Source organism: Wolffia australiana, chromosome 9 (assembly GCF_029677425.1).
Source record: "Wolffia australiana isolate 7733 chromosome 9, ASM2967742v1".
NCBI classification, from domain to species: Eukaryota; Viridiplantae; Streptophyta; class Magnoliopsida; order Alismatales; family Araceae; genus Wolffia; species Wolffia australiana.
In genome coordinates this window covers 16251991-16269744 of record NC_135843.1, presented here as the reverse complement: position 1 = coordinate 16269744, position 17754 = coordinate 16251991, and positions in this window count along the sequence as shown.

The following is a 17754-nucleotide window of genomic DNA, read 5'->3' as shown; positions in this document are numbered from 1 at the left end:
AAGCCCGAATCGACACGTGCTTCGTGCGAGTTGGCTTGAAGCTCAGTCTGGTTTGCTTTTATTTTCTTTATAAGATCGCGGCCCGATGGGCCGTGATCATTCTCTTGTGATCTCTGGCCCAGCCTGTTTCTTTGAAAAGCAATGTTATATGACAATCCCATATTGCTCTTTGTAAGAAGCGTGAACAATATATTCTGCAATTTCTTCTAAAGTGAATTGATATAACTCCTACTTACCTTGGGCGCGCGCTGGCTTATGATACCTTGGGGGCCACTTTGAGAGGGGCTGGCCTTAGCTGCGTTGCGGGTGCCGCCTGAGGTTGTGGCCTTGGCTGCAACTTTGGCTGTGGCTGTGGGTGGCGCCTACTGTGCGCCTGCCTTTGCGCCTTGGTGGCTCCTTAGGAGTCCATTTTTTATTTATTTTTATTTCTTTTGTTTATTTTCTTTCTACTCAATCAACGAATTTGATACTATTTTTTTAGAGATGCAAAATCTCATTAAAAATAGGAAATTTTGCATAATGGATAAAAATTGTATAGAAATGGAATTTAACATAAAAATGCATCTTTATTTCATTAAATAAATTCATAATCCCTTAAAAATGTTCATTTACATGCATGATTTGTGATATGTCAATGGCATCATTAATTCTTGGGTGAAACAACAAACTTATTATGTTTCCTTACTAAGTATGAATTTGAGTAAGGGTCGAACCATAGAGAACCAGAAATAAATTAGAATATTTTTTTGATGTGATTATATAATTATGGTTTTTTAGATAAAAGCTAACTCTAAGAGAAACCATAGTTTTTCTTGTTTTTTAAGAAAACACAATGGAGGAAAAATTAAAATTATGTTGAGAATAAATACAAAGATATATTTTTAGAAACTTTATTTCAATATTTTAATGTTATAAATCAAAGAATAACTACTTAAAATGGCTTCAGTAATTATTGACAGTGGGCGCCAGGTTTTGCCCACAAGAGCACCCCAGACTTAACGTGTCGGTGCTGAAAAACGTGTGGCAAATATCTAGTTTTTTCAGTTCAGTTAAAATGAAATAGGTTGAGCTGTGTCATTGGAAAGCCCTGGGTCTTGGTTATAAATTCTATAAGAATCAAGCAAGAAAAATTGGGTGTTGAAGGCAGGAACCCCAAAGAATGCACAAACATCTGGTATCACTTTCTTTTGGGCCAATGATGTATTCTTCTTTAGTTTCCATCAAATCTAATGATCTGATTCCGTTATTCACTCAACCTGACACTAAAAAAGAGTGGATCCAAGAAACACTGCTTCCCAAACAAAGGTTGGGAGGGAAATTCAGGGATAGTTACAATGTGGGAGAAAAAAGGGGGTATAAATAAGGATCCCAGATTCTCAATGTGAGAAACTTAGAAAGTGTGGCCAGGATTTGGAAATCTGGCTATTCAATTTTTTCCCCACTTTAAAGGAAAGAAACAACAACCACCCACTTGAATTTGTCTTAAAAAATAGGCCTTTCTTTTGATTGGGCTTAAGCTCATTTTGGGATCCGGATTGGGCCTGCTCCATTTTGGGCTTCATTGTGTTTTAAGTCCCACTCTTCGAAAACATTAATATTTCAATTACTTAAGTCCTATTATAAATGAAGCTACAAGGACATAAGGAGAAAAATAAACCATTTGATTCAAGGGAATCAAGTGGGGTTAGTTCATAAGTCGTTAAACATCATTAGTTAGGACCAATTACAGAAATGAGTGTTAATTTGATTTTTAACATGAACAAGTGATAAGTTTTGTTTATATTCTTGATATAAATAATTTTTTTTATAATCTCTCATTCTATCCTCTATATAAGTGGCTGTATGGGGCATGCTCAAGAAAAGCCAAAAAAATCTTCCTTCTTCTTTGAGTAGAATTTACTATGTTCTTGTCTTGTCCTCTTCAAACTCTTCTCTTCTTATCTTTTCTAGTGTAGAAGTGTCTACATTTGCTATCAGAGCCTGTGTTATGCTCCAATATCAGAACGACAAGATGCCTCCGCGATGTAGAGTTTTTATCACAAGACCTTCCCATCAATGCGGCAAGAGGGTTGGTGAAGCCAACTCAGATTGGGACGTTTCCAATCCTCACCAAGCACAAATATCAAGTGTGGGCTATGAGGATGAATCTTCATCTCGAAGGTATGGATCTTTGGGATGTCATAGAGGCCAAGAATGCTGTTAAGAAGAGAGACCACCAGGTTATACCGGTCATGTTTAGTGCTATCTCATACGAGATTAGCTACCAACTGGACGTGGAGAAGACGGCCATGAATGATGGCAAACTCTTATGACCATGAATGGTGAAGTTTCACGTCTTTGCAAGGCCAAGGTTCAATCGCTCAAGAGAGAATTTGAGTCTCTCTCCATGGAGGATGAAGAACCAGCCGTAGACTATGTTGGGAAGCTTTCTCAAATTGTCACGGAAGTTGATGTGGTTTCTGAACTCCTTTGCTCAATTTCCTGAAGAGCTTTCTCCTATCTTATGCTTTGACAATCTTTCAGTTTGTCTTCAAGGATTTTCAAAGATCCTATGGCTTCATCGAGCAAGATGGCATCCAAATCCTGAAATTGCTTGATCGAGCAACGGAGGAAGGATATACTTTCTTGATGATGGCTGAAGTTAAAGAATAGAAGGAGCTTCTACTCCAAGGAGTCCCCAAGAACAAGTTGAAGGATGGTGCTTGGTACCTTGACGCAGGTGCACGCAACCATATGACAGGGAAAATAAGCATTAACTAGGAGATTGATGACACATACGTTGGCGCTGTCAGATTCGGAGATGACTCGAGGATTGCTATTAGAAGATGAGGGAACATCCTCGTGAATTCCCCAGATGGCAAATCGATATCACTCACCAAAACTGAAAGCTAAAATATTAAGTCTTGGGCAACTGGATGAACAAGTCTATAAGATGACATTAGAGATTGGCTCTCTAACTATTCATGACAACATTGGAAGACTTTTGACAAGGGTGAAGAAAAGTGCAGGAAACTACTTGTTGAAGCTCAATGTGGTTCAAAACTGGTTTCAAGCAAGGGAAGATGTTACTTGGACTTGCCATAAAAGGTATGGGGACCTTAATTTTCATTCATTGAAAATTCTCTCTATACAGGAAATGGTCAAAGGGTCTCCAAATTCGGAGACCACTAAGGAGATATGCGGAGACTGTGTGAACTCCAAGCAACATGGAATGCCATTCCCATCGTCATCTTCATTCAGAGCCACAAGACCTCTCGAGGTAGTCGGTGGAGACTGTGTGAACTCCAAGCAACATGGAACTCCATTCCCACCATCATCTTCATTAAGAGCCACAAGAAGTCTCGAGCTAGTCCATGGAGATCTGTGGGGGCCAATCGAACCAGTCACTCTAGAAGGTAGCAACTACTTCCTTCTCCTAGTTGATGATTACTCACAGATGATGTGGGTTAAGATGTTGAAGAAGAAATCAGATGCATTTGATGCCTTCAAAAAGCTCAAATCCTTTGCTGAAGCTGAGAACAAAGAAAATATCAGTCGTTTGAAGACTAACCAAGACGGTGAATTAATTCAAAGGAATTCACTACCTTTTGAACAAATGAAGGGATCAAGAGGCACCTGGCTATGTCCTATTCACCTCAATTAAATGAGGTGGTGGAAAGGAGGAATCAGATCATCATGAATATTGCTCAAAGCATGCTCAAGTGCAAAGGACTTTCACATGAATTTTGGGGAGAGGCGATAAATACTGCTGTCTATATCTTGAATAGATCTCCCACAAAGTGTCTTGCAGTTAAGACACCATATGAAGCTTGGACGGGATGCAAGCCTCGCGTTGATCACTTGAGGATTTTTGGGTTGATTGTGCACGTGAAGACCCTCGGTGTCAGCTTGAAGAAGATAGAAGATCGAATCAAACCCATGATTTTCATTGGGTATGAAAAAGGAAGCAAGTGTTGTAGAGCATATGTCCCGACAACTGGAAACATTATTCTTTCATGAGATGTTATCTTTGAAGAGAAAAGCCAATGGAGTTGGGAGGATTCCAAGGAAGAAGAGATTTCAGGTACTTTTGATTCACCTATTTTTTCTGATTTCAGGGTTGGCCAAGTCAACAATGTATCTGGGTCATCTTCAACCTAAGCATTGGAAGCTGAAGGCGGTGAAGTTGAAAGAGCTGAAAGCCAACAGTGAGTTACTGAGGAGAGTGGACCAAGAAGATACAAAATTCTTCAGCAAGTTTTATGCAGCAACTCACCGAGTTGACAATGACATTGAGAAAGTGTGTCAACTCTCCAAAGAAGAACCCAATACTTTCAAGGAAGCCATGGAAGATAAAGTGTGGAAGAAGGCCATGGATGAAGAGATTGAAGCAATAAAGAAGAATGGAACTTGAAAGTTAGTCCTACCTCCACCAAATTTAAGGCCCATTGGACACAAATGGGTGTTCAAGATAAAAAAAATCCATGAGGAGACAAATGGCGAGGCTGGTGGTCAAAGGATGTGCTCAAAGGTATGGGGTGGACTTCAATGAAGTTTTTTCTCCAGTAGCTCAACGAAAACCGAGTCGACTGATTTGGCCATATCAGCTTAGCTTGGATGGCGTGTGCATCGTTTGGATGTGAAATCAGCATTACTTGATGGTGAAATTGAGGAATAAATCTTTATGAAGCAACCAGATGGGTATGAGAAGAAAGGAAACGAGAATATGGTTTACAAACTAAGGATTTATATGGCCTGAAGCAAGCACCAAAAGCATGGTAGTCAAAATTGGACAAAAGTTTGACTTCTGTTGGACTTGTCAGAATATCCCATGAATCGACGGTCTATTTGAAATACACCAGAGATTTTCACATTAGTGTTGGCATTTATGTGGATGATCTTCTAGTTACAGGCAGCGTGGATGACAAAGTTCAAGAATTCAAGCGCAAAATGATGGATTTGTTTGAAATGACAGATCTTGGGTTGCTCAAGTCATATATTGGAATTGATGTAGCTCAGATGGGAAGTGAGATCACTTTGACTCAAAAGGCATTTGACTTCAAGATCTTAAAGCCGTTCAAAAGGGCAGATTCCAATCCTTCTATTACTCTACTTGAGGAGATGCCTAAGCTCAGTCACAGTGGGAAGCTGGTGAATCCCACTGAATATCGAAGTTTGATGGGTTGCATACGCTATCGTTATCTTACTCATACTAGGCCTTACCTATTATTCATGGTGGGTTTTCTAAGCCACTTTATGGAAATCCCCACCACTGAAAATTTTCATGCAGCCGAGCGTGTACCTCATGGTGTATATTCTTACTTAGTTAGAATGTAGTGACTTGGATCTCCCAAACACAAAGGATCGTATCACTCTCTTCGTGTGAGGCTGAATACATTGCCCTAACAGCTAACACATTCCAAGGTATATGGTTGGCCAGAGCAGATCTTGAGGAGCTAAAGACTGGTGTCTTTGAAGACCAAACACATGGACAGGTGTGTGGTCAGGGTTTGTTTCAGTCCATAGGCAGTTATGAGGTAGTGCATATAAATATGACTTTCATTGTTTGTAGTATGCTGTGTGCATCAACTGGTTCCTTCCTCTCTCAAAGTGTTTTTTCTTCTTGTTTGTCTGTGTGAGATCAAGAGAGTGGGAACTTAAATCGTGTTTCTCTATGTGAGATCAAGAGAGTGAGAACTTAAATCTCTTTTCTCTGAGTGAGATAAAGAGAGTGAGTGCCTGTGCTTTCCTTCTCTGTGTGAGTTTTTGAAGTGAGAGAGCTAGGTTTCAACAGAGGAGACTCATCGAGGCATCCAGGAAATATTAAAGACATTGTTGGCGCTGCGGCGGAAGCGGAGATTCTCCAGCACAAGGATCTCTACCTGATCCTTCTTTCCAATTTCAGTTTTACTTGTTCTTTTCACTCAGCACCAATGAATCAGGAGTGACCGATCGTATATTGATTCTTACATTGAATCATCGTTGAGTTTGGTTTGAATATTGGTTACGGATTCAGTTTGTGGTATTCCTATTTTCTCTTGTTAAGGAGATCCTTGCGTATATCGAGGTTTATGGTACGTTGGGAAGGTTAAAAATAGGACCTTCTTAGGAGTTGCAGATAATTTTACCAAAAAATTCTTTACCAACTAGAAGGTTTTTATGATGGATATAGAATCGATGTTAACCAACAGTGACATGCCATGCTTATCTGTAATAAACACAAATTTGAATACAAAAACAACTCTTGGCCGTGTGAGAGTGATATTCAAGTGCACTCACGAGTTGTATACATTGCGCACACTAAGCGAATTAATCATTCCGACAACTTAGGCCGGGAGAGCTGCAGAGTAGGAGGTTTGGAACTTTCCACTCTGCGTTTCTTAAAATGGAAGGGTTAGATTATATTAAGACAGATAATACCCTTTATTATCTTTAACGAGTTCCATTCCTCAGAAAAAAATGAGCGCGTCTAGATCCCTAATTTCAAGTTCTGAATTAAATTAGGTACGCGATTTGTGATAGTAGAAGTGTCGGAACTTATTATTAAAACATCATCCATGTAAGCGAAAATCAAAATAGGGTCTCACTAAAGTTTTAAATTCCAAGTATTATCCTTTTTTGATGAGATCGAAGTATCCCATGGCCTTCGTCACTATTAGCAAAAGAGAAGGGAAAACTTAACCCTCATAGCGGACACCATTACAAGATATTAAAACCTCCACCTGCGTATAGGAAGAGGCACCTAGAGCTGACGTGGATAAGCCATAGCCCTATAGAGCACATCTTTCTGATCTGGATCAATAAAACATACTTCATGGGTGCCTAAACCTTAGAAGAGACCAATATCTTTCCGCAGGCTGGTATTTCAAGCCAGGTTATTTATGTTCTTTATCGTAAGGATTGCGCTTCCATACCGTGCGCTGCGTAGTTTCGCGTTTTCGTTTCGTCTGTCATCTACTGCTACAATTTGCAACTGAAACCTCAGAACTACGCAGAAACTTTGCTTCACTTTACAACAAAAAAAGGGAATATATCGTGTCCTAACAGAGCATTAGAAAAGAGATCGACACGGTATATTTGCATTTCTAATGGCATATTTTTTGTATATTAAATGATTATCATTCTAACATCACGCTGGACGACCCTTATGTTACTTAACTATTTCTAGTATAGTAAATAATTCAATTTTATCCATCTATTGTCATTTTCGTGCTTAGGCAGTTAAGTATATAGATAGCATCCATGAGATTTCTTATTCAATGCGGGAGATATGGGATATATAGTACTCTGAGAAAGTTGAAGGAAGAAACTTCTCAGCATTTAAAGATAATTTATCGAAACTTCCTACATCAACTACAAGATATTGACGACCGCTTAAAGGGGGGCGAGTCACCTGCTTCTCACTAATTAATAAGCTCCCATAGCTAACGTGCATAAGCCATAGCCCTATAGAACACACCTTTCTGATTTGGGGCAGTAAACCAGACTTCATGGTTGCCTAAACATTGGAAGAGACCAATATCTTTCACCATGCCGATATTTTTGGCGAGTTTATTTCATTTATTTGTGGTTTGGGGTGCACTTTGACAACGTGCGTTGTGTAGTTTCATGTTTTTGTTTGGTTGTCATATACTGCTACCACTTGCAATTGAACCTTGGGAACAAAACAAAAGTATCGCTGAACTTTATGGCAGAGAAAAGGCAATACATCGTGTCATCACAGAAGACAACACAAAAGATCCGCATTCTATATCTATATTTCCGCAGGGATAATTCTCTTGTATAACATGATTACCACTACAACATAGCGCCTGCCCACTATTGAGTTAACTACTTCAAGTATAATAACGAAAATAGTTTCGTCCTTTTCCTTTTATTTTCTTGCTTAGATTGATGGCATATACAGTTAAGGACATAGTTTATTCTATACATCTCATAGACAACATTCATGGGATTTCCTATTGGATGGTGTCACACGGTGAAATCTCGAGCTAGGTCTCTTGCTCGAATTTGGCGTGTGCCGGTCTCAGTGTTCAGGGCAAAACACTTAGCAGCCTTGATCTCTTGCAGCGGAAGCTTTTTAGATTGCTTAAGATCGCATAGAAGGGGTTAGAGGAGATGGTGGGGACGCAGACCCGTCAGGGAATAGGGTCATTGCATTGATATCATAAAAAGTACATCATCATTGGGGGTAATTACATGGGAGAAGACGAGGGGTGATACAAGGAATGAGACGAGGTGCTTTGCGCCGAGGTAGTGTCGCCCCACCACCTCAAGGTCGCCACTCCGTGTGCACGCTCGCTCTGCCGCTACACAAGTGCGCCGGGCCGGGCGTCGTGCTCCATGGGCGTGGCGATCACACACGCTACCCCTGCCTTGACAATCACACACGCCACCGGCACCCATGTCAACACCCTCGCGCACAGTCTGCGCGATGCCGCCGCATTCGACGCCCCCGAACTGAGCGCTGCGCGCCGAGCACTACCCGCGGGAGCGCTACGCGCCCTCTGTGCCGTCTCGGCGCTCTCAGCGTGCCACATGCCTTAGTCTCCTTGCGGGATGTCTCCCGGCCCCGCGTCCCACCCCGCACAGCTCCGCGCACTGCAACCACGGCACGCCGCCCGGCCTGCGCGTCCCGCACCCGCGCGTAGAGCTTCCTGCCCCAGCGCACAGCGCTCGGCGCTGGCGTGTAGCATTGACGCCCGTGCGTGGCGCTTGGCGTTGGCGCGCTCACCCACACACCGATCAGCCCGTGCGTCCAGCATGCGTGCACCGTACTTGATCCGTCCCCCCTTGGGCGTGGACGTGCACGTGCACCGTCTGTAGTGTACCATCACGTACAGGGGCAATGGCCTAAAAGATTAGGTATTTGGGCATCACTACCTATACTGATTCAGTTCTTTAATGTTGTGAGCCAAGTTACACGGACACGCCCTCCCAATAAGCACGCAGGCCTCTGGGCAGGGAATGCTGCCTAGTTAGGGGCCTAAAAGATGGGTATAGCGGTGATTATGCTACTCGAAGAAAATTGAAGCCAGAATATTATTGTAATTTACCTATAATTTTAACTATAGGTCCTACGCAACTAGAGGCTATTTATGAACGTCTAAAGGAGCGCGAGTCACCTGCTTGCCACTAATTAATATGTTCTTACATATAACATATTTATAATCTAAAATCAAAACTATTATGATTAGGTTGAGACACGTATTTAAACTTCCAAATATTTATATCTATATGTGTGTCACTCACCAGCCCAATTTCTGCATCAGATAAGGGGTTGTAGAGCCTTACAGAGAAGCGTTTGTGAGAAGAGCTTTTCAACAATTTTACAGCAGAAACTAAGGGAAATTGTTTATTTGTCATTGAGCGATGATGAAGATGAGTCGATGAAAATACAATGCGAGAGGGACTTGAGACAATCTGCTATACACAAATTCTATTTGTGGGTATCTATCAGGGTCACTATTGAGCGAACTAATCCCCCGTGTCAACAAACGGGTAAACGATTCAAGTTTAACAACTATTATCATCAAACTAAACCGGATTTCTTCCTGGTAAGATTATCTTCCTATTTACATTCACGGCCATGCATGCGCTTTAGCACAAGCTAGTCCTATAGTGGCAAACGATTAGTAGACTATAAAGAGAGAGTTCAGGATAGTCAAATGCCAGCATTGTCAATTTTCCGATTGCTGCTAAAAATATTTTTCGAGTAAACACTTTCAACACCAGCCGTTTATCTGTTTCCTGGATGAACATTCCCGAACACCGGTTTGTGGGCTTGTTGGGTGGCCGAAGAGAAAACAGTCGCCCTCAGAAAGATGTTCTGTGGAGCTTGAACAGCGACCAGTCTGGCACCGGTGGTTATTGGTGTCCTGTTTGGATTTAACAAATGAATAGACTACTGGACTTACGGACTATGACGGTCTAACTATGCCAAAATGCTATATAGGATGAATGGGCCCCCATGTTTTCTGTGACAACTAGAGTCATTCAAAGGCATTTCCAACGGCCAGCTGGTGGCTCGATTAAAATAAAGATATTTTGATTCAGAAAAAGGAGGGGCAAAGTGGTGAAACATTTCCATAAGTGTCTTACATAAACGAGTTTTATACGGAAGGTACAGAGAAAGAACTAATTGCACTTCTTTAAGGGTATCGTATTCTAGAACAGGCTGACAAATAGTTGCAGCAAATTTGTTCTTATTGTCATCTTAATCATGTCAATATGTCATAATAGATGAAATCATTGAGATTGGGATTAAAAAATAATATTTAATCCTTAGGGGTTCCGTGCCTAGGCCGTATATTTTGCCTCTCTACGTCAAAACATCCGACTACATGTAGTATTAAACTCCTATGTTGCGGTGGGGCCTGGCGATTGAAATCCACATAAACATCGAAGTTAAAGAGTAACTGATCCATAGGGATTGTTTATATGTACGTAGCGGGATTGACAAAAAACAACAAATGCAAAGAACATTTGGGAAAAAATAAACGTTCAGACAATGCAATCGCTGGTGCATGTGTGAGACGCTAGGGCATCGGTCATTGACTGAATAAATAAAACCAATAGAAGAAAAAGGAATGAAGAAGATGAAATGGTGCCAAAACCCACGCAACAAACAGGGTACCTCATTGTGCTAGCTCATCGCTATTACTGGATTAGAAAGCTCTTTCACTTTTTTTTTGCGTCTTTTATCTCGTTGTTAACATCTTTCCGAAACGTTTAGGGATCAGCATGATAGCCTCTTCTCCGTCTTTCCAAATCTAGTGGCGGAAGCCACAACGGAAGGTGGGTAATATCTCCGGGGTGTTGGAGTTTAATCTTGACTGAGTTATTTTAGTGGTTTTAGTTTGACTATGTCAAGGAATAAAGCAGGTCGACAGGGATAACTGATTTATAAGAAGATGTGGAGGCAGTAGCTTATTATAAGGAGCTAAAGACTGGTGTCTTTGAAGACCAAGCATATGGACAAGTGTGTGGTCAGGGTTTGTTTAAATCCATAGGCAGTAATGGGGGAGTGCCTATAAATATGTAGGAGTTTTTATTGTTGTAGTATGCTGTGTGCATCAAGGTTCGTTTCTCTCTCAAAGTGTTCTTGCATCTTGTTTCTCTGTGTGAGATCAAGAGAGTGAGTGCTTGTCCTTCCCTTCTCTGTGTGAGTTGCTGAAGTGAGAGAGCCAGGTTCCAACACGGGGAACCCTCCCGTGCGATTAGAAATCCCTTAGGTCTATTTCGTTCATAAACTATATGCGCTTGTTCGTCAAGATTCGAATTCACGATATTCAATCATTTAAATATCTGAAATAACGTCTCTTTAACAAGCCCGATACTTGCCGCCAGCTTAGCTGGATATTTATCTTCTCGCGTCGTACGCGACGTTCGGCTGTGCCACAAGAGTAATAAAAACAATGGTGTACGGCTGAGCTCTTCTACCAAACACATTAACTGCTGATAGTGAATGAATTCAGCAGCAAATGCTCTTAAGAATAATAACAATGTGGACAACTCATTCTCGTTGAAATTTACTGGACATAGGCGCAATAATAGAGTTAACATATTGCATATTCGTTCGTATCTTACGATAAGACGCATGCCGTACATGAAATACGAACGCCCCATTAGTTCTAGAAGCTCAAGCAATCGTCTTTGGCTTATCCTCTATTTTCCTATCGGCTACCGAAGAAGAACAAAAAGATCGTCTATCCAGCGCGCGGGTGACTGTTGTTGAAAGACTTCGCGTCGAATATTCTCAACAGGAATAGAAATGTAAAGCACCAATAAGATATGGAATTTAAACGTTATTATACTTATCAGATGCCATTTCTGGCTTGACTTAATAATAGCATGCAGCCCGGGCATTCAATGCGAATGACCCGTTAATTGTTTCATTATTAATTTCTTTCAATAGGTAAATACAACTCGTTAGCAGGAGATAATCCTCCTTGGCGCCTATATGAACAGAACCGATCTTCTAACAGAGGGAAAACAGTGGTCTAGGAAGCCCCCCAAGAAAGGCTATCCCTTGGCTGTCTTAAGGTGTGTGTTGGGCGTCGCCCTTTTGCTTACTCTGCAGTTTGCGACTGCACATTCTGAGAGGCCAGAATTCCCACCCCGTCGCTTCCCTCCCGTAAAGCCGCCAGTACTTCGAGGAGGTGCTCCTCCTCCGACCCAATCTCCACCTGTGCTACCATCTCCACCTCTTCCACCAGCTTCGCCCCCACCAACATCTCCGCCTCCACCAGAAACTCCGTCTCCGCCCTCTGGACCGATATTTGAAATCAACTGAAGAACGGTTAAATCCCAAACTTACAGGGTATCCGGGATATCCTTTCTGCATGTCGAGTCAACCTGTCGGCATACTTAATGTGTAACTAAATGTTGGGAGACGCCCATATCGTTCACCAGGCTGATTGTTTCAGCATGTGTATTTCCACTTCTTTGTCATTCCGGGTGCGCATGCCTGTCGTGCGTGGTGTTGTTTTATGTTTTGTCATCTGTCATGTAGTGCCACGATTTGTCAGTGAATAAGGTGAACATATATTTGAATTTCAGAAAAAAACAGAATTTTTGCTGAACGTTATGGAAAAATAAAGGTTGTACATCGCATCATAACTAGGATTTGATGGTCTCGCCAGGTACTTAGCAAGGAACTAAACCTTACCTAAACCTAACCTCAACGTTACCTAAAATCATTCCGGGTTCGGTCTGGTCCGGTCCGGTCTTTTCTTTCGCTATATCTATCTCTTTGTCTATCTCTATTTCTATCTCTATCTCTATTTGTATCTCTATTTCTATCTCTATCTCTAATTTAATATCTAGCTCTATCTTTATCTGTATATCTTTCTCTATCTCTAACTATATCTCTATCTCTATTTCTATCTGCACCTCTATCTCTAAATCTATTTTTATCTCTATCTCTCTCTCTCTATCTATATTTCTATCTCTATCTCCATCTCTATCTTTATCTCTACCTCTATTTCTATCTCTATCTCTATCTCTATCTCTTTCTCTATCTCTATTTCTATTTCTATCTGCACCTCTATCTCTAAATCTATTTTTATCTCTCTCTCTCTCTATCTCCATCTCTATCTTTATCTATGCCTCTATCTCTATCTCTATCTCTAACTGCATCTCTATCTCTATCTCTATCTCTAACTGCATCTCTATCTCTATCTCTAACTGCATCTCTATCTCTATCTCTATCTGTATAATAGCAAAATTAGTTTCATCATTTTATTTTTATTTTCTTGCTTGGATTGATGGGTTATATAGTCGAGGACATGGTTTATTGTACACTAAGGAAGTTCAAGCTAGAACATTCTTCACACTTACAGATAGTTTTACCCAAAATTCATACCCCAACTAGAATATATTTATGAATGCTTAAAGGGGGGCAATCACCTGCTTGCCACTCAAAATGTTATCACATTTCACATATTTATAACCTAAAATCTAGAAAATATGATTATGGCGAGACAGAGATTTAAGCTTGCATAGATATATATATATATATGTGCCATTCATCAGCTGGATTTTCTGCATCAAATAAGGGCTTGCCAGTCATGATAATCCTCTGCCCATTTCTGCCTCTACAATAGCTTGAAGCAACTTGGAGAAGAGGCAGAAGCCTTATAGAGAAGCGTTTATAGAAAGAGGTTCTTTTCAGCATTTGTAAAGCAGAAACTAAGGGAAGTTGTTTCTTAGTGATACCGTGATAATGAAGATGAGTCGGAAAAAATACAATGAGAAAGGGGCTTCGAAGAATCTGTTTTACACAAATTCTATTTGTGGATATTATGTGGGGTCACTATCCACCGAACTGATCCCCATCTCAATCAACTTCTTAGCAATTTGTGTTTAATGACTCTTATCCACACACTGAAGCTGATTTCTTCTGAGTAAGATTGATTGAGGATTTAGCCTGCTTGGAGTCAGCCAACTCAGAGTCAACCACTAGCTAGGCCGTCTGCACGAGTCAGCAACAGCCAGATCGATAGGAATCTTATAAAGATTAGCTAGTAAGAAAATGCCACCTACCCTATACTCGTTAAAAGAACTAGACATCTAGGATTAAATCGAGAAATTCATATATTCAGGAATTCAAATCTAGATGGCCAGGATTAAATCGTAGAATAGGAAATATATTTGTTATGTATAACGTTTCAGATTTGTTTTAATATAACTGTTGTACCTGTTATAACGGCTATGATATAAACAGAAAACATTCTATATTTAGTATCATATTTCATAATAAAGACTGACCTTTCTAGTTTCTATAAGCACAGGTGAATACAACAAACTAATTTGAGCTTGCTTTTGTGCCTCTTATCTCTCTCTCTCCATCTTCTTCTTCCATCTTCTTCTTTTTCTCATTCTTGTTTTATCCTAGTAAAGGATTATCAACATTGAATCTGAGTCAAGTCAGCTTGCAAACATGGCAGAAAAAAAGCTCACCTCACCAAACTCAGCCGTGGCATATGCATCAAGAAGCATGGCGTCAAGTGGGCCTATACCGATTGTAGTCCCACCAGAATTGACAATTTGGTTTGATTGGACGGAGAAAATGACCAAATGTAAGGTTGGGAGAGCATGTAGACTAGGAGGAGGTTTATAATTTTCCACTATGGATTTCATTAAAATGAAAATGTTTGATTAAATTAAGACAGATAAGCCAGGGGGCTATTGTTTTCTCTTCTTCTTACCACTTATTCTATCGTTGTGTTCCATTCTTTCATGGCCAGGTAGTTACGACCAAGCCATCGTATTCTGCTATATAAATGGGCAACTCTTGTGTTTGTTTTTCAACACAGAATATCATCTCAAGTATAGTTGAAGTTGTAGCTCTCTACTTCCTACAATTGGCATTAGAGTGAATCTGATCCAAGGAGAGGGGAGAAGCTGTGATGACGCCCAAGAAGAGTCAAGATGCATCGCTAACCAATGATGCGTCGCCTACGGTGGGAAACATCATGGCTTCTCTTGCAATGAACGCCAAATCTCTAACCGAACCGGCTCATCGCTTTCCTATTCTTTCAAAATACCTACTCATAATGGGCTGAGGATGAAAGTCCTTCTAGAGGCACATGGTCTCTTGGATCTGTGTCGAGGACAAAAGATCAACTCGCGTTGACAATCATGCTTGGCGCAATCTTAGAGTGGATCTCAGAGCAAAGAAGACGTGGGAAATTTTGGCGTTAATCAATTTATAAAGATGATAAACCCAAAATGTGTCATGTAATTATACACATTTTAAAGTCATTTTGCGACCATTTCATGTGTATTTTCTCCAATTTTATAAGAATTTTACGTTTCATGCACTAAATAGATAAAGTAATGAAAAAATGCATTTAAATGTCATTTTATATGAATGTTCTACAACTTTAAATATTTCTTAGTAAAAATATATTGAAGAACTTTCGAATTTTCTAATGCTCTATTTAGAATGCATCTATGCTATTGCAGCGGAGAATACATAGTTGGGGAAATAAAGAGAAGAAAGAAATATTGGCGACCAGCAAACTGAACAGGCCCGTAGGACCCAAGACAGCTGCAGACCAGGGAGCACAGGGCTCAAGCCAGACCACAGCCGGTAGAGGCATTGCCCGACAGGCACGCCTAGCCAGCCACAAGGAGTACATGCCCACAGAGAGGCCCATAGTGAAGTCAAGGTCATGCACCAAGGAGGTATAGTGTTTTGATTCAATATCAAAGAAAAGCCGACATTTATAAAGTGTTGCAGATTTCTATATTTTTCAATATCGGATTTGAATCCCATTATCTAGTTTTATCTCACACTAGGCTGGGCCAATTAACAACAAAGGGATCGTAGTCTATTGAAATTATAAAACAAATCTCGTCTGTCTGATCTTCTTAAAGAAAATCGGACGGTGAGGTCTATCCAATTTTTTAAATTTGTTCTATATTTTTTTCGGGATTGTGATTGGCTGTGATGGTTGACGCGGATCATCGGGCCCTTTGGCAGACGAATCAAAGCAGGCAAAGCTGAAGGGGCAGCTGACGAGGCTTGTTAACAGGGCAAGGGAGGGTACACTGATCATAATGGGTCCACGACTGTGGTTTAATCTCAGGCATCAACCCAACATAGAAGAAGAAACAGACGGCCAAGGGGAATCTTGTCCTTTTGAGCCCCTGGCTGTCCTCGTCGGCCGACCGGCGGAGGTCACCGACGATGGGACCACAGCCCGGTCCAACAGCCTCAGGAAGGCTGTTAGATCAAGCCTTTCCCTCCAACGGATTGAGAGAACCTCTCGACCCTTAAAAGGGGGGTTTTGACACTAAAATTGCATCTTTCGACCATAAGCTTTTACGGAAGTGGGGATCCTGTCCGGCGGTAGAGAGAGCAGGAGCTCCTGACTGCTCTAGAATCTCCGAGCATCACAGGGGGAAGTCAGGGCATCCCTGGATTTGCACTCGAACTGAGCAGAAGAATGAGGGAAATCCTAAACTGAAGCTCGACGGGGACGATTAGTGCCGCCTCTCTTTACTTCCAATCAGAGCGATTTATGTGATCTTACGATTCTCTTAGGTTGAATTTTATTTCTAGTACAACTCTCAATGCATGATTTTTTGCATGAACTAAGACTGATCAAGCTTTCTTACAGTTTTATCATCACAGTCTCTACGAGGCAGTTTATCAAACACCCAATGTGCATCGCATAATTTTTTTGATTTACATAAGCTCCTATTTCTTTACCATATAAAATATAAAAATATATTCATTCATCTTACTCCAATTTCTCTCAGGCTTTTCGTTCGAACACCTCACGGGCATTTGACAGAAACACCCCTTCTATCATAGTTTTCTACTTAAAAAAATCTTAAAAATGCACTATCGAGTGCGATCTGGCATTTGTGTCAAGCACCCAAGGGGCGCTCGACAGAAAACCCTTCTTATCTTCATTTTCTACTCAGAAAAATCTATGTAAACTATATATAAAAAATATAAAATATAAATAATTCATATAGCGTTTAGATCTCTATACCCTCTTGGGCATTTGGTGAACACCTCTCGGGTGTTCGATTTCTTGAAATCGATTATAAAAATTTATATAAACATATAAAGAGTATAAAATATGAAAAGTAACTATCTTTTAATTAATGGAACATCTATAAAATTATATTTTTAATATCTCTCCATAATCAAACACTTACCAAGTATATCATATTTAGACAAATACTTCTTTCATTCCTATCTATCTTCTTAATATAGATAAATACTTCTCTAGCTTACATCTCTAAACTAAATAATCTTTCCCTACCTATCTAGCTTCTTCTACTTCTTATTCTCTACTCTTATTAAACTCCTTAGTCTGTAAATTCCTATCTGTCTTTTCACTAACTTTCTTACTATCATCTTAAATATTATATCTAATCTCCTCATTCTTTATTATTCTTGGTACCTATAAAATATATATTTACATATGGTATCTGATATTATCTCTTCTCTAGTTATCTTATTAAACTAATATTCCGTATACTTATTAATTATCTCTTCTTATGCTTATTATCTTTAATATTATTACAATATCTTAATAAATAAAACCTCGATTATTGAATACATCCCTAAAGGCCACTCCCTGTGGAGCAACCTTACTCACTCATATCTGAGTAAGTTTCTATATTTTATCAAATTTACTTGATTGTAGGAAAATTAACTTACAACCACATTTAAAATTTAACTATGCAATTTTCCTTCGTCAACAGATGACGATCCAATTTCAGGGAAAACAATTAGAAACACTCATG